We start from the raw sequence: 15,771 nt of genomic DNA, 5'->3' as shown, positions 1-15,771 counted from the left end.
GTTAGATCTGAAGAACCTCTGTTCCCTAAGAAATTACGCCTCACTTCTATGTACTCTATCAGCAATCTGAGACCGTGCAATCAAGGTCCAAGGGCAGTGATTCTACTGTCCCTAATGCAGAAAACAGTTTGCCGTAATGATTTTTACAAATATTTTCCATTAAATTTTACTTTCTTCAATTAACAAAGATTTATTTTTCCCTCCTCTCCCTAGACTCACCCCAAAAGGAAAATGACTATTGTAACAAATATTCATATTCAAGGAAACAAATGTTCACATTGTCTGTCTAAAAATGTATCAGAGTCTGCATATGTAGTCCCTCTCCTTTCTATTAGGAGGTGTTTCACCCTTAGTACACTAGTATCACGGTAGACTGGTTACTGTCTTTCAAAAGTTGTTACAGTGTAAACTGTTCTCCTAGCTCTGATCCTTTTACTCAAACAGATCTTCCCAGGTTTCAGAGAAACCATCGTTTTAGTCATTTCTTACACTGCAGTAGCATTCCATTTTATAGCTATACCATAATTTCTTCAGTCATCTTAAGATTGATAGACACCACCTTGTCTTCCTGATCTTTGCAACCGCAGATAGAGTTGCTAAACATATTTTTGGACGTATGAATCTTTTTCCTTTAATTCCTTTCAGGTATAAGCTCAGTAGAAGTGTCACTGGGTCAAAATTGAGTAACTGTCTGAGTCGTATTTCCAAATGACTTTCCAAATATAGTTGCTTGTTCCACTGCATAGCTTTTATTAACAGTGCACTAGAATGCCTGCCTTCTCACAGCTCTGCCAACATTTGATATTTTTCCCCCATTTTTCATTTGCTTCTGGTCCTCCTTCCATTTTATCCTTAAAAGCCTTTAAAAAGGGTGCTTGTTGAAAACATCACTTTGTACATTCTACCCTTATCTCAAATTTAGCTCACCTTTATAAGGGAGAATATTATTTGCTTGTTTAAGCTGTTATGCTCAGGGGGACAAAAACTAACGTTTTGTTAGAGCCTGGGTAGCTCAGTCGGTAGAGCATCAGACTTTTAATCTGAGGGTCCAGGGTTCAAGTCCCTGTCCAGGCGCTTGTGTTTTGACTAGAATTTACGGGCACCATTTCTTATCCTACTATTCTTCTTGCCATTTTTTCTTATAACCTAGGTGTCCTTTTTACGACTGTAGGGTCTCTTCTTCTTTTTGTAGGCTGTGAAGTCTTCTGAGTTGGGTTGCAGATTTTAATTATGATAATTATGACAAAGAAATATCAGTACAGTAAAAGTTGCCTAGAGACTTACTTCTCTCTTCCTGAAGAAATCAATGGTTTAAGGGAGGCAGTCTTCTGTTTCCTCAGGCCTGTATCTACATACATAAACCTCAGGTCCATGTTTTCCATTCTTTATGGACAATCCTCCTCTCAACTCTCTCTCCCCCCATTTTTGGGAAACAAACTTTACAAATAACTTTCTTAGCATTTCAATTGAAGTTAAGCAGTAAAAGGATCTGTATATACAAAAATAGTAATAGCAACTATTTGTTTTGAGATGACAAAGAATTAGAAATCAAGGAGGTGTCCATCAAATGGGGAATGACTGAACAAGTTATAGATCTGGATGTGATGTGATGGAATATTCTTATGCTGTAAGAAATGAGGAAGGGGGTAGTTTCAGAGAAACCAGGAAAGACTTTTATGAACTGATGTAGAGTGAGGTAAGCAAAACCAGGAGGACAGTTTACATACTAACAGCAATATAGCCAAGACAAGCAATTCTGTAGGACTTAGAAACTCTAAACAATGTGATGACCAACCACAATTCCAGAGGACACAAGATGAAGCATGCTACCCATCTCCCAATGGGTAATGAACTCAGAGTAGAGACTGAAGCATATTTTTGGGGGATGGGGATATATGGCCAGTTAAGGAATTTATTCTGCTTGTCTATACATGTTGTAATATAAATTTTGTTTTTCTTGTTTTTCCCAGTTGAGGGAGAGAGCAGTGGAAGGGAGTGAATGAAGATGTGAAAATAAAATCTCATTTAAAAGAATCATAGTTTATTATATTTTTGAAACACACAAATGCATCTTAAACATACAAAATAAAATGCTTATTGAGAAATTCATTTATAAATTTCACCTTTATCACACGAAATAATGACCATATTGATAATATACTAATAGTATTTATATGATGTGTAAATATTCTCTCCCCTTCAAAATCCCTCAAAAGGTGTCATTGATATTGTGGTTCCTAATTCTTTCAAAAGCACAAGTTAAGAGAGATGTTTCATCTTAATAAGTTACAACAGAAAATTTGTTTTATACAAAGATGTTACCAATAGTAGCAACATTTCTATTGCTTTGTTTAATAAACTCTTTATTTACATGTTGTCATAATATTTCTTCAAAAAACCCACCAGATTAAATATATCGTGAAAAGCTAATCTTAACCCTCCTAGTTCCAATCAAATAAGATCTATGTTATGCCACAATTCTATGGCAAATGGATTACTTATTCATATTTAGAAATATTCAGGTCTTTGAAATAAAGTTAAAATTGCTTCTTTAGACTAGCCTATAGTACTGGGAAAAATGATTCCTTTGGATCCCTACTCTATTACAAGTTGTGTTAATCAGTTTGATATGATTCCCCAGGGGTAATGATTATAAGTTCTGTATATTAGGCCCCAGAACTATGAACTGCAAATTGCAAATTCACTTGCTTAATCGTAGGAAGCTAACTAAAGGTCTTCCACCCTTGTTTTGCCTTAATATGATGACCAAGCCTGGCCTTGTGGAGGTGACTCAATTACATGGAAAATCCTCTAACTTCTTTCTGTACCTCCAGATCACTTCTCTTGTCCAACATAAGCAGATAACCATTTTATGACCACTGAGTCAGTGGAGATGACCTATGCTTCACCCAGCCTGAGACATACATACCATTTCTAACTGCTGCATCAATTTTTGGCCCTGGAAGCAAAACCTATCAATCAAAGGGATTCTGTATTTTGTGCAGCCCCTCTAGAATATTCAAGGACCAAATCTGGTATCAAGTCTTATAAAAATAAGGTCCTGGAAGATGGAGGGATGTCAGATCATGAGGAAGATCTGTCCACTTCAGAAGAGGGGATCAGGGACCTTTTAATAAAGTGCCATTGGCTTAGAGCTCTGACTCAGTGGTTTTTCTGGCAGAGTGGGCAATTATAATTTACACTTTATTGAGCAAGTCTTTACTTCTATTTCATTTACAGGTTTTTTTAAAACTGGCAAACACATAAAATGGTTTTGTTTATTTTCCATAACTTTCATAATTCTGATAACTTTGTCTTTCTGGATCACAGTATGAATCTGAAAATCCTGAGTTGATTTATTTATACTATTCAGTTTTATGAAAATATCTACCTATACATGAATTTTAGATGGAATTCTTTTGTTACAAAATGAAATTTGCTTCACCTTTGCTCTCCTTAAGAAAACTGGCAATTTCTTCCTTTACTTTAAATACCTTTTATAGTACTTTGGTGGCTGGGTGTGACAGCATAGGCTGGGTGTGACAGCATAGGCCTATAATCTTGGCTGCTGAGGGAGGCTAAGGCTGTTGAATCCTTTGTTTTCTGGAATTCTGAATTGAAGTAGGGATAAAATCAAAATCTGGTGTCTGAACTAAGTCTGTCACCACTATAGTGAGACCCTGGTAGTGGAGGGGCATTAGGCTGTCTAGGGACAGGTAGACCTGTCTGGATTGAAGAAACTGAGCAGGTTAAATCTTCCATGCTGATCGGTATTGAGATTTGGCCCAGTGAAGTACCTGCAGCACTTCCAGGCCTAGAGAGATAGAAAAAATCCAATCTCAAAAATAAATAAATAAAAACTTTGGCAGAAGAAAATCAGTGTGTTTTACAATAATAGAAATGCTTTCTTGTGATAACACAATTTTGCAAAGATCCTTCCTTTAAATGAACTTTTAAAAATATAGTTGATTACTTCTGTAACAACTTGAAAATCTGTATATAGATTTCTTGATTGTAAGATATTCAGTGTCCAAGTTGAGTACTCTTTTTAAATGTGTCTTTACAGACTTGAATTTCCTTCTGATATCAGAACAGCTCCATCAGTAGAGATTTCAATATAGTTTCCCATGTTCTATTATTTTTATTAAATTTCTTTGAACATGTTAAAATCTATTGATATGATATTGCCATCAACGAATGAAATAATAAATCTTCCCAAGCAATAATTTCAACAACATATTGTACCTGTATAACCAGATGAGCATCTTTAATTACATCTGTTGATTTATCTGCTTGCAAAGCAGAATAAAATTTTGGTTTGTCAAATAATTAATGGTAAAAGTCTTCAGAAATATTTGTCATTCTTTGATATGGAGGCATTTGAAGTACAAATGTGACCATACTAATAGCTACAGACAGCACCTATCAAATGAGAATGTCTAAGTATAAAGGGAGGCTAATGTCACAGTACTGGGCCTGACGTAAGACGATTCATTTTCCTGAGTTCAAATCTGACCTCAGATTTGAGGTCTTACTAGCTATGTGACCCAGGGCAAATCACCTAATCCTGTTTGCCTCAGCTTCCTCATGAACTGGAGAAAAAAATGGGAAACAACTCCACTATCTTTGCCAAGAAACCCCCAAGTGGGATCATGAAGAATCTGACACAACTGAAAAACTACTGAACAACAATAAAGGGGGGAGGGTGGCCAATAAACACCCAGCCTTTGTGAGCAAATTCAGTGTTCTGGTCTTTATTCAGTTGATTATGTGGACTTCTGAGTATGCACAGGTTAAGTGCATAGCAACTGTTTTCTTCACTTAGTATGTAGTAAACATTTCTATCAGCTTTTGATCTAGAACTGCTAATGAATACAGAAGATGGGGAAGGAGTATGGACAACTAGGTCTCCCTTTCGAGTCACTGATCAGGACAAGGAATGCTGAAAGCTTTTTGGTAAGAAAAGTGGTAGTAGCAGCAGATTTAGTTAGGATACCCCAGCTGCCCATCTCCCCACTCTAGTTAATAATATGAAACCATAAATACGTGCCCCTGCTGTTTCTTTTGTCCCTTTTGAGTCAATGCTTTCCTACTCTTAGGTGCAAGGGTATTGGAGACAGAATGACCTTATAAGACATGCAAGTTTAAAGCACAAGAGGTCCAGTTATGAAAATATATTCCAGCATTTGTGGACAGCCTGGTTTGGTGAGAATCTAACCCTTGGAGCCCTGCATGACCCAATGTAGCAGTGGATTTAAGGCAGCCAAGGAGTGAATTATCCATTGGCTATAATACATTCTTAAGTCATCTTTGTGGATGTGATTTGTTTGAAGGCACAAAGTCAATCAACAGCTGAGTTTATGTCATGTTGTCAAACAAAATGCCTGTTGTGGCAGCTGTCATGAGGAAGGTGGCGCAATGAAGTCACAGAACATGGACTAGCAACCAGAGGGGAGTATCTGAAAATGAACCAGACAGGACTATTTAGGATGAGGTGAGTAGAATTCTAACTGCACCACATCAGTAAGCTTGTTGGAGTGTTTCAGCAGCTAGTTCTAACTAAAATTGGGTGCCAGTTAAACTTGAAGCACACCAGCGTTGTGTAATAGGAACCAGTCCTACTTTGCATGTATGCAAAGCAAATGCAGTGTTTTTTTCTTTCCATCAAACACACTTGTAAATCCTAATGATAAATAGGGTGGATCATATATATATTTTAAATTTTGGCCTTTTACTTTGTGTTTTTATATTCTTGTACTTAAACTACCTTAGTTATCTTTGCTTATACTAATTTCAGCTGATCCAATGTATTTTCTATTGAGAAGATTATATATATGTCTATAATGAAGGGAGATTATTTTACTTGAGCAACTGGAGGCAATAAAACATTTAGAGCACTCCAAAGCACAGTAAAAACATAGCTATGGGTATTTCTAGTCAAGATGGAAGCATGTGAAGTCCAAAGAGTCTCCTTACAAGTGTCTTAAATAACAACTTAAAGAAATATCCAAGAGTTGAAAAATTACTTAACATCTCGCACAGAAATCAGCCAAAATATACAAAGTAAAGTGATGACATGATTAATATTTTCCATGAGTGATTAATGCATTTTGTTTTTACTTTGCCACCACTTCCCAATAATTTCCCTAGAGTACATTCTTTTATAATACATACATTAAATTATATCATTCATGCAGCAGTTATGGCTGTATGAATGGTATAGTATGTATGTAACAGTTCATAACCCTAGATGACATGTCATTTCCATTAATAAAATTATGTTTCTGATGTGGAGCTATTTGATAATTCCAAAGATTTCGGTGGCAAAAATTTCATTTTCTGTGTCTTTGGCAGCTGCATCTTTAGCTCCTACAGAAGAGGTTCCCGGACTGCATCTCCATTTTCCCAATATAATGGTTCGGAGTTCGCTGCACGAGAAGCATTGCTATTTTCAAGCCTCTTGACTGAGTTGAGAGATTGAGTAGTCTCCACTAGGGTATATGGGGATATGGAGATCAAGGTCGTAGTGGTGGAGGTTTGACTTGCCTGATTCATACGGCCTCTTGTCTTTTAATTAGGGTGCCTTGCTGTTTTAGCTAGGGCTTGGGGAATATACTAATAACTTAAAAAACTGCTGCTGAATGTCTCATTATTTTTGTATTTAAACCAAGTTTGATTGTTAATTTAAAAAACTGAGTTAAAATTATTTTTTAGTTTTTTTAGTTTGATGAAAAAAGTCTTTTATGATTTATTTAGGTTTCAGTAAATATTCTTCCAAATAGAAAATTACATCTCCTCAGTATATTCTTTACAGATATAGAACTTATACAAAATTATTTAAAAGTACAAATAGTTTCTTCCTTCCTTAATTTGAAGTAATAATTGTCACCTACGTGCCTTCTTAGCGCAGTAGGCAGCGCGTCAGTCTCATAATCTGAAGGTCCTGAGTTCGAGCCTCAGAGAGGGCAGGAAATTTTCCTGCCCTAGAAATCAACCTTCGTATCTACATCCCTGTATCTTGAAAGGTAAAATCAGAAATTTTACACACCAATGGAAGAAATCTCTAATGCTGATCTGTATCTTTTTCTTCGAAGTGCATAATGAGGGTGGAGGCTGGGGTGGGGGTGGGGAGGGAAATCAGTCACCGTCAAAAAGAAATGTTGGCAAGATTTTCGACTCCCAGAAGAACTTTAGTAAAGGAGTGTGCACACTTGAAAATATCAATACTGTTAACAACCATTTATTGAGAGTTTAAGATGTGTCAGGCGCTGTTGAACTCTGGGGAAAGGCAAAAGCCAGTCCCTGTTCTCAAGGGGCTCACAGTTTAACGGGGATGGAACAGGCACTTAATAATGTACAAGTTTATTATAAAAATGTTTTCCAATGAAATATATAAGCCCAGATCGCTGGAAAGCTATGCAAGATACTATGTTTTGAAAACAAACTCTTAGAATCTGACATTTAGTCTTTTGGACCTTGACTGAGCCCCAGAGAGATTTGCTGTAGGAAGAGAAGTGAGATTTCCATTTTGAAAAGATTGAAAATAAAGTGAGGAATACCAATACTTTTGTCATATCTTGGCATATTTCCAAACACATAGTCGGCGATTCATAAATGCTTATTGACTTAATTTGAGTGACTGATTTAATTTCCCAAGATAAAGAGGAGACCCATTTCCTCCTTTCTCCTTCCTAGGATTTGGATAAATTAGTTGTGCGGGGCCCTTGACTCAGTCTTTCAAAGGTAAAAAATAGAGGACAGAATTTGTTTTATTGGGGGGTGGCATTTAAACTGGCTGTAGGATGCTGGAGAAGTAACTTAACATCTTTAGTACCTTAGGAAACTCTTAAGAGTTTAAATTTAGTCTTCTGGGAGTTCAATATATCAATGAAACCACAAGTCCAGGGTCAAATTCTTTTGAGGTGCTACTCTCCTGCGACAAAAGTCCGTTGGTTCTTTCCTTAATTTAACCAAATAAGCTATAAATTTCTTATGCAAGGGAGAGGGGAAGGAAAGGGGGAGCAGGAGAGGGAGAGAGATTTATAATGCTTCATAGTTGTATCACCTGGTGAACTTCTCACCTTTCCCTACCACCGTCTTTTCCTCTATGTGTAAAAAGTGCTATTTATGATTCTGATTACTGACAGTAGGGGCAAAATAAATGTCATTGAAATAAGTTAGGAAGTTTCTTCTTTCAAGCATTCTATGCCTTTACCAGATAGGATGTCCATAGATGTACAATGAAGATATTGCAAGTGATGGTCATTAATGTCCTTTCTTGTTCTGATATTCCCTTTCCATCTATATCTGTTAAAGATATTAGGAAAGGACAGGGGGCAAAGAATCTGGAGCACAGAGTATATTATTAATTTTTTAAAAAATTCCAATTTGTTGTTGAATTGGGGAAATGACCACATTTATCAAAATTTATCATTACTACTACAGAGTTTTATCTCTCTTCCCCTTACTCCCTCCTTTTCTATTACTATAGAAGGCAATATTATCCTTCCAGTCACAGTCTCTCAATCTAGTGGTCATCCTGGATTCCTCCACATCTAAGCTGTGCCAAGCCCTGTCAATTTCACCTTTTCAGCATCTTGCCAGTACACTCCCTTCTCTCCTCTGAGATTGCCATCATTAGTTGCAAACCCTCATCACTTTAGGTCTTGATTACAAGGTTGGTGAGTCTGCCTGCCTCATCTTTCCCTGCTTCAATCCATTTTCCATTTAGTCACTAAAGTGATTTTCCTAAAACAGAGGTCCAATCAGGTCACACATCTATTCAATAAACTCCAGTGGCTTCCCATTACCTGCAGAAGCAAATACAAAGTGCTCTATTTGGCATTCAAAGCCCTTTATAACATAGCCCCCTCCTATTTTTCCAGTCTAAACCTTATTCCCCAAACACATATTCCTTCACTAGCTATTAGATACTATAGTATCCTCCTACTAACCTCCTAGCTATTCCACAAACAAGACCCTTCATCTTTCAGCTGGAACTGAGAGATGCCTGGAACTCATGCCTTACCCTATTCTGACTACTGACCACCTTGGCTTCCTTTAAGTCCTAACTAAAATCCCACGGACTGTTATTGTTCAGTTGTTTCCACTCATGTGTGACTCTTTGTGACCCCTTTTGGGGTTTTCTTGGCAATGATACTGGAGTTGTTTGCCATTTCCCTCTCCATCTCATTTTACAGATGAGGTAACTGAGTCAAACAGGGTTAAGGACTTGCCCAGGGTCACACAGCTAGTAAGGGTCTGAGGCCAGATTTCAATTCAGGAAGATGAGTCTTCTGACTAAGCCTGGCACCCTATCCACTTGGTCCTAACTCCTCTTAATACCAGTACCTTTCATCTTTTACTTATTTTCTATTTATGCTGTATACAGCTTGTTTTGTATATATTTGTTTATGTGTTGTCTCCCCCATTACCTTGCCAGCTCCTTGACGGCAGGAACTGTCTTTTGTCTCTTCTTGTACCCCTAGAGCTTAACAGAGTGCCTGGCACACAGCAGTCACTTAAATGTGAATTGATTGATTGATCTAAAAATGCCTTCCTCTCTCATCCATTATCATCATCTCATCCACACTAAGAAGAATTCTTATTTGTTCTTTAATTCTCCTTTTGTGCACAGAGAGATAAGAACTACTCTGATTGCCTTTCTTATGAGAAGGCATGTATTATTTTTTTCTTCCCTTGTATCATCAATTTTTCACCAGGCTGAACTCTGGACTTCATGTCACAGAAATCTCTTCATTCTGGAAGATCACTTCAGTCCTGGAATTTATACCTCAAAAGTAATTGCCAATATATGGATTAATTAAAAAGACATTTTAAAAGTGTTTAGCACACAGTAGGTGTTTAATAGATGCTTGTTCCCTTCCTTTCCCCATGCCTCTAGCTCCCACTCTCTGATTGTATGACTACTACCAGAACATCCATTGAAGGAGGACACTCAGGCCAGCCATTTCATCATTTTTCGGCACATCATACTCCTGGGGAGGGTATCCCTCACTCCTTTCAATTTTCCTTTTCTATGTTATCTCCCTCTCCTAGAATGTAATCTCAGTGAGAGTACAGACTGCCTTTCTTGTTGCTCCTAGTTGTATTCCCAAATCTTAAAACAATGCTTTTGCACATAGTAAATGGTTAATAAATGATTGTTAACAATTGATTGGCTTCCTTTGGAGCCATGTGGTGCTTGTATCTTGTGCCATTTGTTACATTCTTCCTAAACTCTAGCTATTGGAGTATTTGTCTTATGTTCCAGGTCTCTTAAGTGCAAGAATGATGGCCTCTTCTTTGTATTCTGCCATAATGCCTAGCATGGTTCCTTCTTCATAGCAGGTGCTCAATAAATACTGTATTTGTTGATCCAAACAAAGACCACTGTTTTTGACCAAATTTGGCTATGTCCAACCTATAACAGATGCTGAATTTCAGTGTGTCTATTTATTTTCAAAGACTGTCAAGAGACAGTCTGATATGGTGGAGAACACAGAATTTGTGGTCAGAGGACCTATGTTTCTCTCAATCCTGTTCAGCTATTTACTATCTTTGGGCCCTTAAGCATTCATCTCTTTGGTAAAATAAGGGTATTGGAGCCAATTATCTCAAAGGTCCCTGCTAGCCATGAATCTATGATCTCATTTTAGTGGTATCTTTTTGTCTATTGATGGATTAACAGGGGCTTAGATGTATTCATGTCTTCATCTCTGTTGAGGGCAAAGCTAGTAATTCATCTCTTGGCCCAAAAGGAACTAAATTTGTCTTTGACTTAGTTATTTTAGGGGTGGGGGAAGGGAGACCTGTTTTCTAGGTGATTTAAATTAGTTCCCATTAATTACGGAAAGGATGTGGTCAAAAACAATTCTGGGTCACTTGGATTTACTGTAGTTTTGTTGATTTTCTTACTGACTTCTCAATGTGTTGTAGTTAAAAGTTCAGATTCCTGCTTTGATGAAGAAAATAAGATAGGTTGCCTGCCATATTGGTGTGGCCTTAGAAAGCACTGTGCTCTTTTCAATACCCTTTCATTTCTATTTCACAGACTTAAAGAATTTTAGAGTTGAAAGTTACTTCAGGCACTATCTATTACAAGGCATATCTGAACAAGAATACCTTCTAAAAACATAGTCAATTTTGGAATTAAAAAAAAATTTGGTCTATTTGGTAATTATTCTTTTTTTTTTTTTTTTACATTTAACATGAGTTAGTTTTTGATACTTACCATGAATTAAACTTTCTGATCCTGAATTTCCTTAGCTGTGAAATGGAGAGAATACTTCCTGTTCTACCTCTCTAAAAGATTTTTTTTTAAGAAAAAAAAAGAATGTGTTTTATGAAATTCAAAGTCCTATGTAAATGTGTTATTATTACAATTGTTCTTCCTAGAAATGAAATGGGATTAACTTTTTTGCTTCTCAATGGTGTTTATTGGAGATGAACCGGGGAGATAACTAAGGAGATGAGGGTGCTCAATTTATATTTCTTTGAGCTAAGATTGCTGTAAATATGAAGCAAGATACATGTTATATGGAATATGTTTTTCATCACACATTGGCCTTTAGGACTAAGATTCTAGTCCAGAATTCTCCAGAAATAAAGTTTGCTTCTATTTGGCATATCCATCTATTTGGCAATTATGTATATATATTACACTATAAAACAGCATAGAATGTTATGCTGGTTTCCTTATTCAAAAAAATCTACATCATGTTTTCAAATTTAATCATATCCAGGAAAACGAAGAGCCCAACTTCATGGATTTTTTTAGGCCTTTTACTCTGGACAGAGATTTACAACATTCTAGCTCTGGTGCTGGTGCAAGTCAGTGGATCCATGGCTGGCATGAGAATTCCTCACAATAAGAAATAAACAGAAAAGACATGGGTTTGATGACCAGTTATTGGGGATTTCCCCTTAACTGGAGGTCTTGAAACAAGGACTGGATACCCCATGGTTGGAGTTGTTGTAGAGAGAATTCTTGTTCAGGTATATGTTGGACTAAGATTGAAATCCTTTTCAACACTGAGACTTTGAATTTGTGAAAATGGGAACAACCTGAAGCAGGAATTTTTTTTTTTTTGGTAATGGACATAAAGATTAAACAACTTGCTGCTTCTCTTTCCCCTACTCGGTCAGGCCCGTTTCCTTCCCTCTATCTGACTTGAATGGAAGGCGGCTAGCGTGAGGGGATGTAGCTCAGTGGTAGAGCGCATGCTTCGCATGTATGAGGCCCCGGGTTCGATCCCCGGCATCTCCAGGTGGAGTGGTGTTTTTCTTTTCACTTCCTGGATGATTGGAAAGGTAGAAGTGAGCCACAAGGGCTTAGAAAGTCAGAGGACTTTATATATCTATAAACAGAGGATCCTGTTAATTATCACAAAATCTTGAACATAATAGAAAGCTGATAGAGTTTATTGAAAAGGAGGTTGACATAGTTAAACCTGAATTGTACAAAGATCATTTCAACAGCTGGTTGGAGGATGTACTGGAGCCGGGGGAGACTTGAGTCAGGGAGACCAACAAGAAAGCAACTGTAATAGACTAGGCATGAGGTGATGAAGGCCTTTATCAGGGTGACAGTAGCACCAGAGAGAAGCTATAATCTTTGAAATATATTACATAAGTAAAATCAACCTAGCAACAGATTTGGATGGGTGTGGGTGAAAGTGAGTGAGGAGTCAAGGAGGACACCTCAGTTATGAGCCTGGGTAACCAGGAGGATTGTGGTCTGCACAGTAATAGAAAAAATGAGAGAAGACAGGGGGAAGATGAGTTCAATTTTGGACACATTAAGTTTAGGATTTCTGATTGCACTTAACTCTTCCTACCAACGTATTTGCAACCTCTTGGTACTAAAATTTTGTGAGTCCTGAGAAATGTGAAAGGAGGTGGGAGAAGTAGAGGGAGGTGGAATTGGAGATGGGGGTTTAGGGAAATGCATGGAATGAGGGAGAGTTAGAAAGGAGAGGGAAGCCTATTCCAAGTAGACAAAACAGCAAGAGCAAAGTGTTTTAGGAATTCTGGCTGTCTTCCATTAGGGCAGCAACAATGTCTTAATATTTAATTTTTGTATCTGCCTCCCTAACTCCTTACTGTGCTCAGTCTATAGCGAGCACTTTGTAAATGGCTGTTTTTGAGAATTAGGCAATACTGTTGCAGTCTGAGAGTTTGAGATTTTGTAGTTTAGAAAATGAGGCGTCATTGGGAGTTCTCATTGTGGGGGCTGACATACTGCATTAAATTAGGAAATAGGAGTCCATAATTTTCGAAGTAAAGACCACAACTTCCTTTGATAAATGGATGAGATGAGGTTACTAGTGTATGAAGTTCTGTTGTCTTGTAACAACCCCAAGGTGATCTAAGTGGTCAGTGAATAGTGTGGGCCCGAAGTCAGGAAAACTTCACGTAGGCAAGTCACTTAACCCTGTTTGCCTCAGTTTCCCTCTCTGTCAAATGAGCTGGAGAAGGAAATGGCAAAGGGCTCCAGTATCTTTGCCAGGAAAACCCCCAAAGGGTCGTTAAGAGTCGGACACGTCTGAAACGACCGAACAACCACACAAACTCAACAGCCCTCTACGACTATCACCTTTAAAGTATTTAATCTCTCCAGCAAAAACTTGCAACGTTTACAAAACTTCGACGAGGATGGGATTCGAACCCACGCGTGCAGAGCACAATGGATTAGCAGTCCATCGCCTTAACCACTCGGCCACCTCGTCCACGAAAAACGAAACCTGAACAGTTTTTCTTTCAGTAGTTATTGAGGTGATTACTTTTTTTCTTTCAGGTTTGTATGAAACCTAAGGATATTTATGTATCTGTATCAATATGCATACACATATACACACACATATATATGTATATATATATTTGACTTAGGATAACGTTCTTGTTTATTTGAAAGAATTGGCAAAGGATTTTGGAAACACATTTGTGGAGTTGTTTTACAATTGTACATATATTTGCAAAGCCTTCTTTGAGGCTCTGTCTGTCACACATCTGGTGCTTTTCCCCTCACTCTGGATTAAAATGATTGTTTTTTCTGCCTTCTCCGCAAGGGGAAAAAAGTTCAAGTCACCAACAAACATATTGAGCACTGACAATATGTCACACATTTTCCTTAGATACTGAGGACAGAAAGGGAAAAACTGTACCTATTATCAAGGTGCTTATAATCTAATGGGAGAGATCTGCAAATAACTATGTACAAAACAAACTACGTGCAGGATAAAGTGGAGATAATCTCAGAGGGAACGCACGAGCAGTCTTTCATTAAAAAAAAGAAAATCTGTATCAGTACAAGCCTCCAAGGTTTCTGAGTGGATGGAGATCATAAAAAGAAGATAAATTATTGGATCTGGAAAGGCAGAACAGGAACACAGAAGAGACTGGTAGCTGTAGTATAGAAGTGGGGATAGTGGATAATGTGTTAGATATAATGGGATAAGACGTTACTTTCCAAACTTTTTGTTTTCCTTCAGGGATTTGTGTAATGGGAAGAATTGTCTCCCAAGACTCGGGCTAGTGATCAGAGTATTTGATACGGTCATGGAACGTCTGAAGTGGCTATGTAGGCTGCCTGCCCTGGGCTGTGCTTACAAATGAGACTATAAAAGAGTACAACGTGTGTTGGATCTGGTACAACTGATGCAGGGGAAAAGTGGATTATGGAGGACAGAGTTGCTCAGATCATCCCAAATCAATTGTTTGCCTCCCCTCACGCCAAACTGATGAAATTAGAGAAGGTAGAAGGTCAAGTAACTGAGACAAAGAGCTGAAAAGACCTTAAATACAATTCAAAGAAAATCTATTTTTTGTTATCGTTTTATGAGGTGTGAAGTTCTTCAGTAAAGTTTGACTGAATTAAAGAGAGGCTACCAATTGACTGGCAGAAGGATTGACAACCTCTGGTGGCCTTTTAGAAGCAAAATATAGACTCTAGGTTAGCTGAGCTGCCTAAAACAGCAATCATGAATTCTGAAAAAAAATGTTTATAAGATTGATCACATGTAAACTGGTGAATTAGTGCTTCCAAACCTATTAGATCTGATAATGAAGTGAAACTTTAATGATAAGTTTCTTCAGAAGCAGGGTTTTGTTTTGTTTTTTTCTCCTTATAGTGGAGGAAAATGCACACTCAATTGTATTGTTACTAAAGACTTATTGTTTGACCGTTGTATAAATGCTAGCACTTGTTTTAATGCACTGGTGGCTGGCATAAGCCAGGAACTCTAAATGCCTGAAAGAACCTAACCAGAGAAACCTAAATGGGTCATTGCATCATGTACTCTCATTATCCATTTGATATCTGGCTGATTATTCACATTCCCCCTCCCCCCAACAAATGTTTCTAAAATGTTAGTTTTATGTGTTTGGTTTTGTTTTCATTTTTTAGTAATAGTACATCCTTTTGGTACACTTATCTATCCATTCAGCATTTGCTGCTAACTGTTGGGGAATTTATTCTTTTAACCTAGAATGGCACAAGGCACATACACAGGGACAGAGTCGGGGGTAGATGCTGAACTATCAGAGGAAAATAAGAAAGACTGGTCAAACAAGTAGAAGGAGAATTACAAGGGAATAGTGTATGGAAATCAAATAAATAGAATGTATAAAACAAGAGATGATTAGTTTCAAATGAAACAAGCCTATCAAGAGAACTAAGAAAAGGCCACTAAATTAAGCACATTAGAGATCATTGAGAGCAATTTCAGTTGATTGATGTGAACAGAACTAGATGATAAAAGGTTGGGAAGT

At 37.5% G+C, this 15,771-nt stretch overlaps 4 non-coding genes across 4 annotated transcripts; 3 read left to right on the top strand and 1 right to left on the bottom strand.

The window, feature by feature from the left end:
• Positions 1–1,001: 1,001 nt before the first annotated feature.
• On the top strand, positions 1,002–1,074 carry TRNAK-UUU (transfer RNA lysine (anticodon UUU)). The gene has a single exon. It is a non-coding gene; the product is annotated as a tRNA-Lys (tRNA).
• Positions 1,075–6,895: 5,821 nt separating this feature from the next.
• Positions 6,896–6,968, top strand: TRNAM-CAU (transfer RNA methionine (anticodon CAU)). Its single transcript has one exon. It is a non-coding gene; the product is annotated as a tRNA-Met (tRNA).
• Positions 6,969–12,196: 5,228 nt separating this feature from the next.
• On the top strand, positions 12,197–12,268 carry TRNAA-CGC (transfer RNA alanine (anticodon CGC)). The gene has a single exon. It is a non-coding gene; the product is annotated as a tRNA-Ala (tRNA).
• A 1,380-nt stretch (positions 12,269–13,648) lies between these two features.
• On the bottom strand, positions 13,649–13,730 carry TRNAS-GCU (transfer RNA serine (anticodon GCU)). The gene has a single exon. It is a non-coding gene; the product is annotated as a tRNA-Ser (tRNA).
• Positions 13,731–15,771: the final 2,041 nt, after the last annotated feature.

The sequence above is a fragment of the Notamacropus eugenii genome, chromosome 4 (genome assembly GCF_028372415.1).
Source record: "Notamacropus eugenii isolate mMacEug1 chromosome 4, mMacEug1.pri_v2, whole genome shotgun sequence".
Classification (NCBI taxonomy): domain Eukaryota; kingdom Metazoa; phylum Chordata; class Mammalia; order Diprotodontia; family Macropodidae; genus Notamacropus; species Notamacropus eugenii.
This window is presented reverse-complemented; position numbering and strand designations above follow the sequence as displayed.